Source organism: Phaseolus vulgaris, chromosome 6 (assembly GCF_051622355.1).
Source record: "Phaseolus vulgaris cultivar YP4 chromosome 6, ASM5162235v1, whole genome shotgun sequence".
NCBI classification, from domain to species: domain Eukaryota; kingdom Viridiplantae; phylum Streptophyta; class Magnoliopsida; order Fabales; family Fabaceae; genus Phaseolus; species Phaseolus vulgaris.
The window spans coordinates 19530574-19544219 of NC_143503.1; the positions used below are offsets into that span (position 1 = coordinate 19530574).

General features: G+C 39.0%; 1 pseudogene; it reads left to right on the plus strand.

Annotated features, from left to right (window-relative positions):
• Window positions 1–1222: 1222 nt before the first annotated feature.
• Window positions 1223–5236, plus strand: LOC150027259 (uncharacterized; annotated as a pseudogene).
• Window positions 5237–13646: the final 8410 nt, after the last annotated feature.

The following is a 13646-nucleotide window of genomic DNA, read 5'->3' on the forward strand; positions in this document are numbered from 1 at the left end:
TCATATTCTTGATAATTGGCATGAAAGAATTAGAAATTCTAACAAGTGGTATCAGAGCCGATCATGTTTGATGAATTAGAGACATATTTAATTTTATCATCTTAAACCCTATTTTTTTTATTTGGTTTGAGTTATGAATATGCCTCTTTACAGTCAACATTCAATATTAAGGGTCTTCTCATTGGGTGACTATGGATCCATTTTTTTGTTTTATATGTAAAATGTAATTCCTCATATTCTTTTATTGGTTTATTATTATTTTTTTCTTCAGTGGATGGATCCAACCATTGTATTTTGATGGCTGTGTATATATTGATAAAATCAATTCATAACACTCTTTGTGGACTATTGTTTCGGTGGATCCAGTGGACTATTGATTATGCTATAGCTTTTGTTTTATGTGGAATGCGCTTTAAACAAATTATGCAATTTTTTTTTCCGAAATCGTGCGTTGTGTGCATTTATTTTGATTGATATTTTTTTTTTTAATTCAACCTACATGTCAAGAGATATATATGGCATAAGCGGTTCTTTGATAAATTTTATTAAAGCCTAACAATTCTCTATTGTTGTTATTGTGATTATTTAAATTATTTGGCCATCACTAATGAAATTTGATCATTTTTTGTGATATGGACTTTGGATCCATCAAATCATTGTTAATTTGTTAGTGTTATAAATCAATACAGGTGAAACTTTGTCGTGATTGTCATACAGTTTATTAAGCAGAAGAATCCCATTAGTTTAATTCTCATATGGTTTACTTTTAATTTTACGGTTTTATTTTTTATAATTAAATATTGGTAAGTCTGTAATTAAAACAATTTAATTGAATCAATATGTCTCCAAAGTGTCCTCTTTTGTGGATATTATTTTGTTTTGAATTATAGATGTTTTCGTACATGTAATTTTGTAATTATTTATCGGCCCAAAGGAAGGTGAATTTTAATGAAATTACGTGAACGATTGTTGTGATAGAATGAGTGATGACTATTTGGTTTACATGTGAATTTTAAATCGGCCCAAAGGAAGATTTATTATTTAACATGTTATTGTTGCCATCATTTGATTACAACACCAAGATGTCATTTACAAATTAATATTTTGTCCAAAGATAAAATGTTATTGGAGTGCCCGATATCTTGGGATGGGGTTACCTTTATTTAATTTTATGATTTTCTAAACTTATGTAAGATTTATTGAATTTTCTTTTGTTCTAAATTTAGTTTCTATTGCTACTGCTCCGTATTTTTCTGCTCAAGCCAATAATATCTCTATGCCTAGCGGGACAAACTTTAAATTTTGGAAAGAAACCGTGGAAATTGTTCTCGGCTGTATGGATTTGGATTTGGCACTTAGGGTGGAACAACCCACTCCTACTTCGGATAACCCAAATGAGGTTAAAATTGAGAAGTGGGATCGCTCTAACCGAATGTGTCTGATGATCATGAAGTGTTCCATTCCGGGAGCGTTTTGGGGCTCTATTTATGAGAGTGGGGATGCCAAAAAGTTCCTTGAAGGAATTGAACAGTACTTTACGAAGAATGAAAAATTGGAAGCGAGTAACCTTTTGGGTAAGCTCGTCTCCATGAAGTATCAGGGCAAAAGGAAACATAAGAGAGTACATCATGGAGATGTCTAATCTCGCATCAAAGCTCAAGTCACTTAAGTTAGAGTTGTCTGAGGACTTGCTTGTGCACTTGGTTTTGATCTCTCTGCCTACACACTTTGGTCAATTTAAGGTGAGTTATAACACTCAAAAGGATAAATGGTCCTTAAATGAGCTTATTTCTCATTGCATGCAAGAGGAAGAGAGACATCAATGAGATAAGGCTGATAATGCTCATTTGGCTTTGACCTCGAAGAATAAGATGAAAAGGAGAGCTAAGGATACTGCGGAGGGAACTTCTCAAAAGAAGAAAACAAAGATGCAGAATGGTGAATTCATTTGCCATTTCTGTAAGAAGCTGGGACACATGAAGAGGCAGTGTCCTAAAATTGTTTGTATTGCTGGACTACTCTATTATCATTATGATTTCTGCTTTGTACAACCCTTCTCATTGTCTATTTGTAGATCAAATAGGGGGAGCTGTTTATGCTTGATTTGGTTGTATAAGATAGCTTTAAAACTGATGCATTATGTTGTTGCTTCTCTGCACTTGAAAGCACTTGATTACTTCAAATTTTTTTTTTCTGGTTTTTCTGCTAATGTTGTATATGCAGAAAACTGGTTTGTGTGTGTCTTGTTATCTTGTTGCTATACTTGCTTTGTATATGCATCAATTCTGTGTTACAGGACCCTTCAAGTACAAGTGCTATGATGAAGAATGATCAAAGTGATGCTTCTAGTTCAAGAGCATACACCTTACTCAAATTCTTGACAAGTCAAAAATTCATGACCTATGTAAAGTAAGTTATATATGTTCATCCTATGCTTTTGGCTTCATAAGACCAAATGAGATTCTAAAATGCTTGAGGTAATGCAAAGGTATCAATGTATTTCATTATGCATTTCCCATCACTTTGAAAGATGATTTGCTTTGAAAAATAACATTTTCTTGCTGTCTCAGAAAAACAACCGATTGTTTTCACGAAACAACCGATTGTTTTACCTTTGGAACATATGAATAAAGCTATCATGATTTCTTATGCATGATTACAACTATTTCTTTTCTTTCATAACCCATTATGAGTCAAATATGCATTCTTTGTGCCTCTGAATTAGATCATAAAGAGATATATTCTTTGTTTTCCTTGAAATTCAAAGCTTTTTATGAATGGTAACCACATTGGTGGTCATGGGGTTGATGAATATTTGTGAATGTAATCTTTGGAACATCTGGAAGGTTTGCTCTTAACAGAAGAAAGAATATTTCTACCAAATCCGCCTCTTGAGCAATCATTTGACCAACTGGTATTGCTGGATGAAGAAAAGATAGGTGGAGAAATTGTGGTCTCCTTGCTGAAATTTCTGGGGTCTATGGTACATTGATTTTGCTGCTGTCATAGCTCTGATACACCATAGATTTTGCTGCAATTCTGATATGGTATCAAAGATTTGTTGCTGCAACGGTGGTGCTACAACACACAGGTTTTCTGGTTTATTATGTTGCTGCTATATGCTGGTTTTCAATGCTGGAAATTCTGTTGTTTGTATCCCTTCTTTCATTCTATTTGAGAAGACAAATAGGGGGAGAATGGTGTGGTTTTATGTGTTGTGGTGCTGCTGATACACTCTGGTGTTATCTGGTTTTATCATGGTTTAAATTCTGCTGCTGCCATGTTATTATTCACCATAGTTCTACTACACACAAGTCTCATTTTGGCACTGGTTTTTATGGTTATTTGACTGGTTTTTCTGCTTAAAGGCTTATGCAGAAAACTGGTTTTGTGTGCCTTGGTATTCTGCTGGTATACTTGCTTTGTATATGCACAAATTCTGTTTTGCAGGACCTTTCAAGTTCAAAAACTACAACACAAACAAACCAGGGATTTGTCTTCATCAAATAGGGGGAGATTGTTGAACAAGATGCTTTGATGTCTCCAAATCCAAGAGGAAAGGTTGAAGACCTTGCTGCTGGGTGTGTGTGTGTTGTCTAGTTGTTTGAAACTTGTTAATTCACTTCTTAAGTTGATCCAAGTTCATTTGAATCTTTAACCTTTTGAAAAGATGTGTTTTCTAAAAAGCTGTAAAAAATTCAACAGGTTGTTTTACCTAACAACAGGTTGTTTTACCTTAGCTATTTTTGAAAAACTTGGTTGACTTTGCTGTCAAACCAAAACAATCGATTGTTTCGACAAAACAACCGATTGTTTTCCTGAAAACCTTAACAGAATTCTGTTAAGCGATTTTAATATGTTTTAAATGATCATAACTAACTTGGCTCCTTTATTAAATGCTTTTGACCACTTCGTGGGTCTATATAAAGGTGGTTTTACGCTCCTAATCTTGGAATAACAGAAAGATTTTATCAAAACAGTTTTTCCAAGATTTGAAAGAGCTTTGGATCATTCTTAAGTGTGTGGAATAGGATTGGGTTGTAATTCTGATCTTTAAGCTTTGTAATACCCAGGTGTATTCTATTCCCTTCTTCCTTGATTACTGTATTTTTGTAGTGGTGTTGCTAAGGAGTGTTGTGTGTTCTTGAGGGGTTCAAGATCAACACTCTTGGTGTGGTTTGCCAAAGGTAGTGTGTTTCTTGAGGGTTTCAAGGTCACTACTTTGGTGTGTTGGTGTTTGTAATCTGGTTTTGATTGCATAGTGGAATACCCAGTGGTTTCTGGGGACGGGATGTAGCTCTTGGTGTAAGAGTGAACCAGTATAAATTGCTTGTGTGCTTATCTCTTACCCTTAACTCTTTAAATTCTGTTTTTAAGTTGTTTTTATAAACTGCTGATAAAAACAACCGATTGTTTCGAAGAAACAACCGATTGTTTTTCTGATATCATCTTGAAACATTTTTGGTTATTTGTTTCTTTGATTTCTTTCTCTGTAATTCAGCATTGATTTTCATTATACCTTCAAAGTTTGCGAAAATCCCTCTTAAACAATTCACCCCCTTTTCGTTTAAGGCCATATATTCTAACAATGGTTAGGAGTATGATTGCTCATTCTTCTTTACCATAATCACTTTGGGGAGAAGCATTAAAGGCCACAGTTTATATCCTTAACAGAGTACCAAGTAAGGCAGTTGCCAAAATCCCTTATGAGTTGTGGACAGGCAAGAAACCTAGCATTAGGCACTTGCACATTTGGGGTTGTCCTGCTGAAGCGCGACCTTATAAGCCGCACGAAGCAAAACTAGACTTAAGAACAGTTAACTGTTATTTTGTTGGGTACGCTGAATGCTCTCGAGGCTACAAGTTTTTTGATCCCACATCAAGATCTATTTTTGAAACGGGAAATGCGAGATTTCTTGAGGAAATTGAGTTTGGGAGGGAAGAAGATTTAAGGAATGTCGGTTTTGAGGAAGAGTTTGTTGTTGAAAATGACAAGGTCATTGTACCATTTGTTATTCATGACACAACACCAGAACTCAACAACGATGTTCAGGCTCCTATCCCTGACATTGTTGTACAACAAAATGACAATGAAGTTCTTCCTCACGCACCACCTAATGATCAAACTCAACAACCTCAAGAATTTCCATTAAGAAGATCCATTAGAGAAAGAACAATGCGATTTCGGATGATTACATCGTATTTCTGCAAGAACATGAGGATGCAATTGGTTTAACAGAGGAAAATCCTATCAACTTCTATCAAGCCATGCGTAGTTCAGACGCTTCTAAATGGATCGATGCCATGAATGAAGAGATGAAGTCTATGAATGACAACGACGTTTGGGATCTCGTTGAATTGCCTAAAGGCTCGAAACCCATTAGCTGCAAATGGATATTTAAAACCAAGAGGGTTTCATCAAGTCATTACCACAAATGTTGTTGATGATTGTGTGTACCACAAGTTTAGTGGGAGTAAAAATATCTTTCTGGTGTTATATGTCGATGATATTCTACTTGCTAGTAGTGATGTAGGATTATTGCATGAAACCAAGAAATTTCTGACGAAGAATTTCGAAATGAAAGATCTTGGTAATGCATCTTTTGTATTAGGGATTCAAATACTTAGAGATCGCCCTCGAGGTATTCTTGGATTGTCACAAAGGACCTATATCGATAAAATTCTGAGTAGATTCGACATGAAAGATAGTAAGCCAAGAGATATACTTGTAGCCAAAGGAGACAAATTTAGTCTCAAACAATGCCCTAAAAATGATCTTGAAAGAAAAGAAATGCAGAAGATTCCTTATGCATCTGTTATAGGGAGTCTAATGTATGCACAAGTTTGTATTCGTCCCGATATAGCATTCATTGTGGGAGTATTGGGTAGATACTTAAGTAATCCGGGATTACAACATTGGACAACAGCCAAATGCGTGTTGCGTTATTTGAAGAAAACAGAAGACTACGTGCTCACTTATCGGAGGTCAGAGAATTTGGAGATCATTGGGTACTCTAACTCTGATTTTGCGGGATGTCAAGATAGCAAGCACTCCACATCTGGTTATGTCTACATATTAGCTGGAGGAGCCATATCGTGGAAGTCTGTAAAACAGACTCTTATAGCTTCTTCAACTATGGCAGCGGAGTTTGTAGCTTGTCATGAGGCATCCAACCACGGTCTGTGGCTTCAGAATTTTGTTACGAGATTACGAGTTGTAGACGGAATCGAAAGACCGCTAAAGATTTATTGTGACAACAACTTTGCAGTCCTTTATTCCAACAACAATAGAACCTCAACGAAGTCAAAGTTTATTGACATTAAGTTTCTAGTTGTGAAAGAAAGAGTTCAAAATAGACAAATTTGTATAGAACATATAGGAACAAAATCTATGCTAGCTGATCCATTAACCAAGGGATTGATACCTAAGGTCTTTCATGAGCACACTGCACATATGGGTGTTATTCAAGATGATACCTTGGTTTAGTGGGAGTGTTCTTGTTCTATGTTTTGTTTTGGATATTCTATTGCTTATTATGTTTCTGTAGAATAAAGTTGATGGTTTATATGTCTATGATTGAATTCACTATGTTCTTTATTAAATAATTTTAATTGTGTATAAAGATTTTGGAATGATCTCACTAAAGAATAAAGTAGCATCAGTTGGAAATTGCCATTACTTTGAGATAACACTTTACGAAATTTCCATGCTACTCATCCACATTAGATTTATGTCGTTTGGTATATTGATATGTGGTGATTGTCGTGGTCTTGTCACAAATTAATTGTGATAAATATCGCGGTAATTCCCTTATCTTTGTATTTGATGGACCAGATTGTTCATAAGGAAAATTAAAATAAATAGGATACAGATGAGCGCCTAAAGAATTGTGATATAATTGTGTTCAAGGTAATATATAACCCAAGTGAGAGATTGTAAGGAAATAACAGATTGATTTCCTATTAATGGGTTATAATATACAATTATATTTCCTATTTACCTTAATAATGTGGATATGGATTAAATGAGTAGATACCAATATTGCCTAATTAAGGGGATTATGGGAATCTTAATTAGCAATATAAATATAGGCTATTGGTTATGGTCCCCAACACACAAAACAAAAACACACCTTCTTCTCCCCATTAAGAAGAGAGACTAAGGTCCCATAGAGGAATTAGGTTATTTGGTTGAGGAAGACCACAAACCTCCTGTTTTTTATTACCGTAGAGATTCTGCAACAATCGACGATCATCGCTATGAATTCAGGTATTTTAATTCATATTTTTGATAATTGGCATGAAAGATCATGACTATTTTTGGATTATTTTTGGATGACTATTTTTGGATTATAAAATTAGAAATTCTAGCTATTTTTGGATTATAGAATTAGAAATTCTAATAAGTAATAACCATTTCACTCTTCTCTTCTTCCTGCTTGATGAGCACCACAGATACCTTCACGAATTTCAACGTATGTAACACAAGCTTCAGATTCTCCCAAATATTTTAACAAAGTTCCATCAACACTTTTCTTGTACAAATGATCACTACATTATCTTTCTATCATTCATCATGATACGATTTTGTTAGGCTTTTGCTACTGCTATTCTAAAACTAGGGTTACCAAAAACTTCTCTGCCTTCTTTTCGTATTGCTTAGTCCCCTATAAGGGTAAAAAAGCCCCATGGGCCTTACAAAAACCTTTCAATAATAAAAACATAATAATAATAAAATGGCAGACATTTACTAAGAACACATGAGTCTATCCTATTATAAAGTCCTTCATCCAATTGGGCTGTCTTTTTGGTCTTGTGCTTGTGTATGGGCCCAGTCTAACATTACTATCCGCCCCACTAGACACTTTGTCCTCAAAGTTGGATCTTGGAATTAGTTGGGTCGTTGGACGGTTATTGGGCTGTTGTGGATTCTCGTGAGTTTGGATATGGGGTGGGGTGTATGCAATCTGGCACGGGGGTGCAGGAATTGGATGGGCCATTAAGGGTGAGTTGGGTTGGGTATTGGTTGTTGGGTCATTAGGGTTTGTAGGGAGTGGTGCTGGGGTTTTAGGGTTTGGAGGGGGTGGCGCCGTTTGAGGTGCTTCAGAATTAGGGTTTGTATTGCGTGGAGTGCTAGCGTTGGGCTCAAGGCGTGGGGAAGTTGCACCAGCAGTGAGTGGGACGCGCGACTCGAGGCTTGGGGAAGCTACACCATCAGTGAGTTGGACACGCGACACACTCTTGTTGGCTCCCTCAAGAAGCGCGTTCAGGCCATTAATGGGCGTGGGAAGGGTTTGTTGGTGCGCGTGGGGCTCGAGGCGTGGGGAAACCGCGTCATTAGTGAGTGGGACACGTGGCGCTCTGTTGTTGATTCTATCAGAACGCGTGTTGAGGTGATTATGAGGTGTGGAGATGGCTTGCTGGTGGGGCGCGTGAGCGTGAGGCTCGATGCCAGCTAAGTCGGTGTGATTTGTGAGTGTAACACATGGCGTGTTGTCATTGGTTTCCTGGTACGGTGAGTTCAGAGCGTTCTGATTTGGGTTGGGAGATGAGTTAAGTGGTGTTGGAAGTGCCAAGTTCTTGGATTTGGTAGACAGACCCTGGTGTTCTCCCGCAGGTCCTTTGAAAGGTCTGAGCAGCGAAACGTGAAAAACTGGGTGGACTCGCGCCGACGGTGTGTGCCAAACTCATATGCGACGACATCGATGCTTTGTAGGACCTGGTATGGGCCTGAAAAACGCGGGCCAAGCTTTTGGTGTGTTCGCCGTTCTAATGAGTGTTGCCGGTAGGGTTGGAGTCGTACCCACACCCATTCTCCTGGTTCGAAACTACGGTCTGTGCGGTGGCAATTAGGTTGGTCACACATGCGCTGGCGTGTGCGACGCAAGTGCTCCCTAAGGTCGTGGAGGATGACGGTGTGTGCCGACAATGTCTCGTGGATGGAGGTTCTAGCGTTTGGGACGCTTAAGAAGTCAACTACTGTGGGTGGTTGTCGACCGTACAACGCATGGAACGGGGAGGTTCCAATAGCCGAATGGTACGTTGTATTATGCCAAAGTTCTGCCAAGTGAAGATATTTGTACCACTTGTTTGGTTGGTTTCCCACAAAACATCTCAGGTAGGCCTCTAAGCCGCGGTTCAGTACCTCTGTTTGACCGTCCGTTTGGGATGGTATAACGAGCTAAATTTTAACGTTGTTCCTTGTCCTTTGAACAGGTGCTGCTAGAAAGTGCTAACAAACAAGGGGTCGCGATCCGAGACGATGGTTTTTGGTAGTCCGTAGAGGCGACAAATTTCTACTGAGAAACGCTTGGCTAGTTGCTGGGCCGTGAAGTGTGTGGGCAGAGCGATGAAGTGCACATATTTTGTGAGTCTGTCGCATAATACCCAAATGACCGAGTGTCCGGATGAGACTGGAAGGTGAGTAATAAAATCCATTGATATGTCCTCCCATTCTTGTTTTGGAATTGGTAATGGTTGCAGTAAACCCTGAGTTTTGGTTGGCATATACTTATTTTTTTTGCATGTGGAGCATTGTTGGACAAAACGATGGACGTCTCTGGTCCATTTCGGCCAATAGAATGAAGCGGCTATGCGCTTGAGAGTTGGTTTGATGCTGGAATGGCCACCATACCGGGAAGCATGGAACTCTGTCATAATGCGCTGGCGGAAATTAGATGATGCTGGCACGAATATCTGATGAAAAAAAAGTAAACCGTGGGTAGTGGAGAACAAGCTTGGCTGTTGTTGACTGCTTGTGCACGCATGGAGCACTCCCTGGCCTTCTGTGGTGGCAAAAAAATTTGGAGTTCTTGAATAAGCTGCGGGATTGGGGATGACACTGCAAGCAGTATGGTAGAGGAATCATGACCTTGCCTTGAAATAGCATCTGCCACGGCATTTTCCTTCCCAGGTCAGTAAATAATTTGAAAATCATATCCCTGCAATTTAGCAGTCCATTTCTGTTGTTCTGGGGTCTGAATGGTTTGGGAGAGGAGGGTGTTTAGGCTCTTTTGATCTGTTATGATTCTGAAATGTTGTCCTATGAGGTATTGACGCCATTTTTTTACTGACTCGGTTATGGCATACATCTCTCGAACATATACGGAGGAAGCTTGGAGCTTGGGATTCATCTTTTTGTTGAAAAAGGCTAGTGGTTGCCCGGATTGGCTGAGGACGGCTCCTATGGCCACTGTGGAGGCATTTGTTTCGACCACAAAGGGCAGCTTAAAATCTGGAAGGTGCAGTGTAGGCATTGTCTTCATGTGTAATTTTAATTTTTCGAATGCTTGCTGCGCGAGCTCAGTCCATGTAAATTTGTGGTATTGTAATAAGTCAGTGAGAGGAGCGGCGAGAGTGGCGTAGTGCTTTATGAATTTCCTGTAAAATCCGGTGAGGTCGAGGAAACCCCGTAATTCCATGAGTGATCGTGGCTGAGGCCAGTCGTGTATGGCTTTGACTTTCTCTGGGTCTGGTTGGACTCCCTGTGCAGAAATAATGTGACCCAAGTAACTAACTTCCGCGGTTGCGAAACTGCACTTTGAAAGCTTGGCAAAAAATTGCTGAGTGTGTAGCACTTCCAATATAGTTTGTAGGTGAGCAATATGATCCTGCAAACTTGGACTATAAATCAAAATATCATAAAAAAAAACTAAGACAAACCGGTGGAGGTATGGTCTGAGAAGATCATTCATGGCTGCCTGAAAAGTAGAAGGAGCGTTAGTTAAACCAAATGGCATCACTAAGAATTCATAGTGGCCATCTATAGTGCGGAACGCTGTTTTGTGAGTGTCTTCTGGGAGAACCAGTATTTGGCGGTACCCTAAGTGTAGGTCTATTTTAGTAGAAACAGTAGCTGAGCCTAACTCATCGAGCAGTTCATCAATGGTGGGAATGGGGAAGTGTTCACGAATGGTGGCTGCATTTAAGGCTCCGTAATCCACACAGAAACGCCATGTTCCATCTTTTTTTTTTATTAAGAGCACTGGTGAAGAGAATGGGCTTGTACTAGGTTGAATAATGCCCTCTTGCAGCATTTCTGAGATCAGTGTTGTAATAACTTCCTTGTGGTGATGTGGGTAGCGGTACGATTTCACTTTGATTGGTGGGGTATGAGGTAATAGGGGAATATGGTGGTCATGTGGTCTCTGTGGAGGTAACCCTCTTGGTTTTTGAAAAATACCTTGGTACTCCTGAAGAAGGGATTTGATGGGTGAGGGTAGGTGAGATAACGGGGATGCGGGATTATCAATGGTAGTGGCTAAGGTTGTATGGGAGTGGTGTTGGGTGTCCACCGATAGAAGGTGTAAAGAGGCAATAGAGTTATTGGATAGATAGTGGCAAAATTGGTGATAAGTGGTAGCTAATGGGTTGGATGAGTGGGCAACTTGCAACGTAATATGTTGGTTGTTGTGGGTAAATTGTATGCTGGGGATTGAGAAATCTGCTTAGATGGACCCTAACATGCTCAACCATTCCACGCCCAAAACAACATCCGCACCTTCAATTGGAAGAAGGTAAAAGGGAATAGTGAAGGTAGAGTTCTGGAGAGATATGTCCACCAATGGTCAAATACCCTGGCACTTAATGAACGCCCCATTTCCAACCATTACCGAGAGGGGTGGGCTAGGGGATATGGCTAGGTTTAAGTGGTGGGCAATACGTGGTTGAAGAATGTTGTGGGAGCTTCCCGAGTCAATGAGGACGGTAACAGGGAGGTGATGAATTAGACCTGTGAATTTGAGGGTTTTTGGGGAAATAGTACCAGATAGGGCTTGAGGTGAAAGGTGGAAGTGAATAGTGTTGGTGTGGTCCTATGTGGGGGAAATCTCCTCGTTGGGTTCAGCTAGGAGTTCTGGGTCATCTAAAAGGAGCAAAAATCGAGAGGAAGTGCATTTATGGCCAGGGAAGAATTTTTCGTCACAGTTGTAGCATAACCCTAGGGCTCGTCTCTCTTGCATTTGTGAGGAGGATAAACGTTTGATGGGCATATGGGCTGGGGGTGGTGTGGGTGTGTTGTTTCTGTTAGTGAATAAGGGAGTGGGGTTAGGGTGGGGATAGGTAGGTGCTGGAAATCGAATTTGTTTAAGTTTAGAATCTCTGAGTTTGTCCTCAATAAGCTTAGCTAGACCTATGGCTTGGGCAATAGAATATGGGTTCAATATAGTAAGTTCTCTGCGGATTTCAACATTCAGACCAGAAATGAAACAATTAAGTATAGTTTCAGGAGTGAGACCCACCACACAATTGCATAAGCGTTCAAACCTGCCTTGGTATTCAGTGACCGACATAGTTTGCTGGAGTTTGAACAACTCCACTTGATGATTGATATAGGTGGAGGGGCCAAAACGAAGCTCCAAAGCCCTTGTGAAGGAGTGCCAATCTGTGAGTAGGTGGTTATTGTGCAGCCATTTAAACCATGAGAGAGCGTCTCCTTGCATATGAAATCCCACCATAGGAATGCGTTGGTCCAACGGCATTTGATAGAAGGAGAAATATTGGTCCGCTTGAAAAAGCCAATCCAGTGGATTTGTACCGTCAAAGAAGGATAGGTTGAGTGTGGGTGGTCGTATGGAAGGGGTGGTGGATGGTTGCTGGTTTGAGTGATTGGAATGAGGGCTACTTTGCTGGTTCATGTGTGGAATTTTAGTCTCCGTTGGAGTCAAGAGAGCAACCTGATCCAGGATGGACGTGAAGGTAGAGTGAAGGTGGTCATTTTGAGCCTCTAAGGTAGATTGTCTGCTAGTGTGTTCGGCCAGTTGGCTTTGGATGTTGGTGAGATTTATTTGGATGTTGGCTAAGGCCTCGTTCAGATCTGTTGATGGAGGTTGGGGAGCCATGATATGTTTGTGATTACCGTAAAGATTCTGCAACAATCGACGATCATCGCTATGAATTTAGGTATTTTAATTCATATTCTTAATAATTGACATAAAAGATCATGACTATTTTTAGATTATTTTTGGATGACTATTTTTTAATTATAAAATTAGAAATTCTTGCTATTTTTGGATGACTATTTTTGGATTATAGAATTAGAAATTCTAATAAGTAATAAGCATTTCACTCTTCTCTTCTCCCTGCTTGATGAGCACCACAGATACCTTCACGAATTTCAACGTATGTAACACAAGCTTCAGATTCTCCCAAACATTTTAACAAAGTTCCATCAACACTTGTCTTGTACAAATGATCACTACATTATCTTTCTATCATTCATCATGATACGATTTCGAATTGTTCTGGTAATTTCCCTTTATCAAATTTAGAAAAAAAAAGTTTGCATCCTAAAGCAATTTGGGCTAATTTAATTGCCTCCATATTCATAAATCTTTCCATATGTTCTATCTCATAATTATCAAAATATTTAAGCAAATTACTATTATAGACTTGTACTCTTTAATTGTTTGATTGCTAATTTTAAATTTCCTGTTATCATTATCATTAGATCTTTCGCACCTAATGCTACTAATTATTCTAAACATGTAAGCAAGACTTCATATTCTGCTTCATTATTCAAACAAAAAGATTGTATTTTGAATAGTAATTCAGTAGGAAGTTTTCTGATGAAATTATAACAATCCCATCCTTGAGATTCAAAAAAACAAAAAGTATAGCAATATTTGTATGTAATTACACTCTTCAGC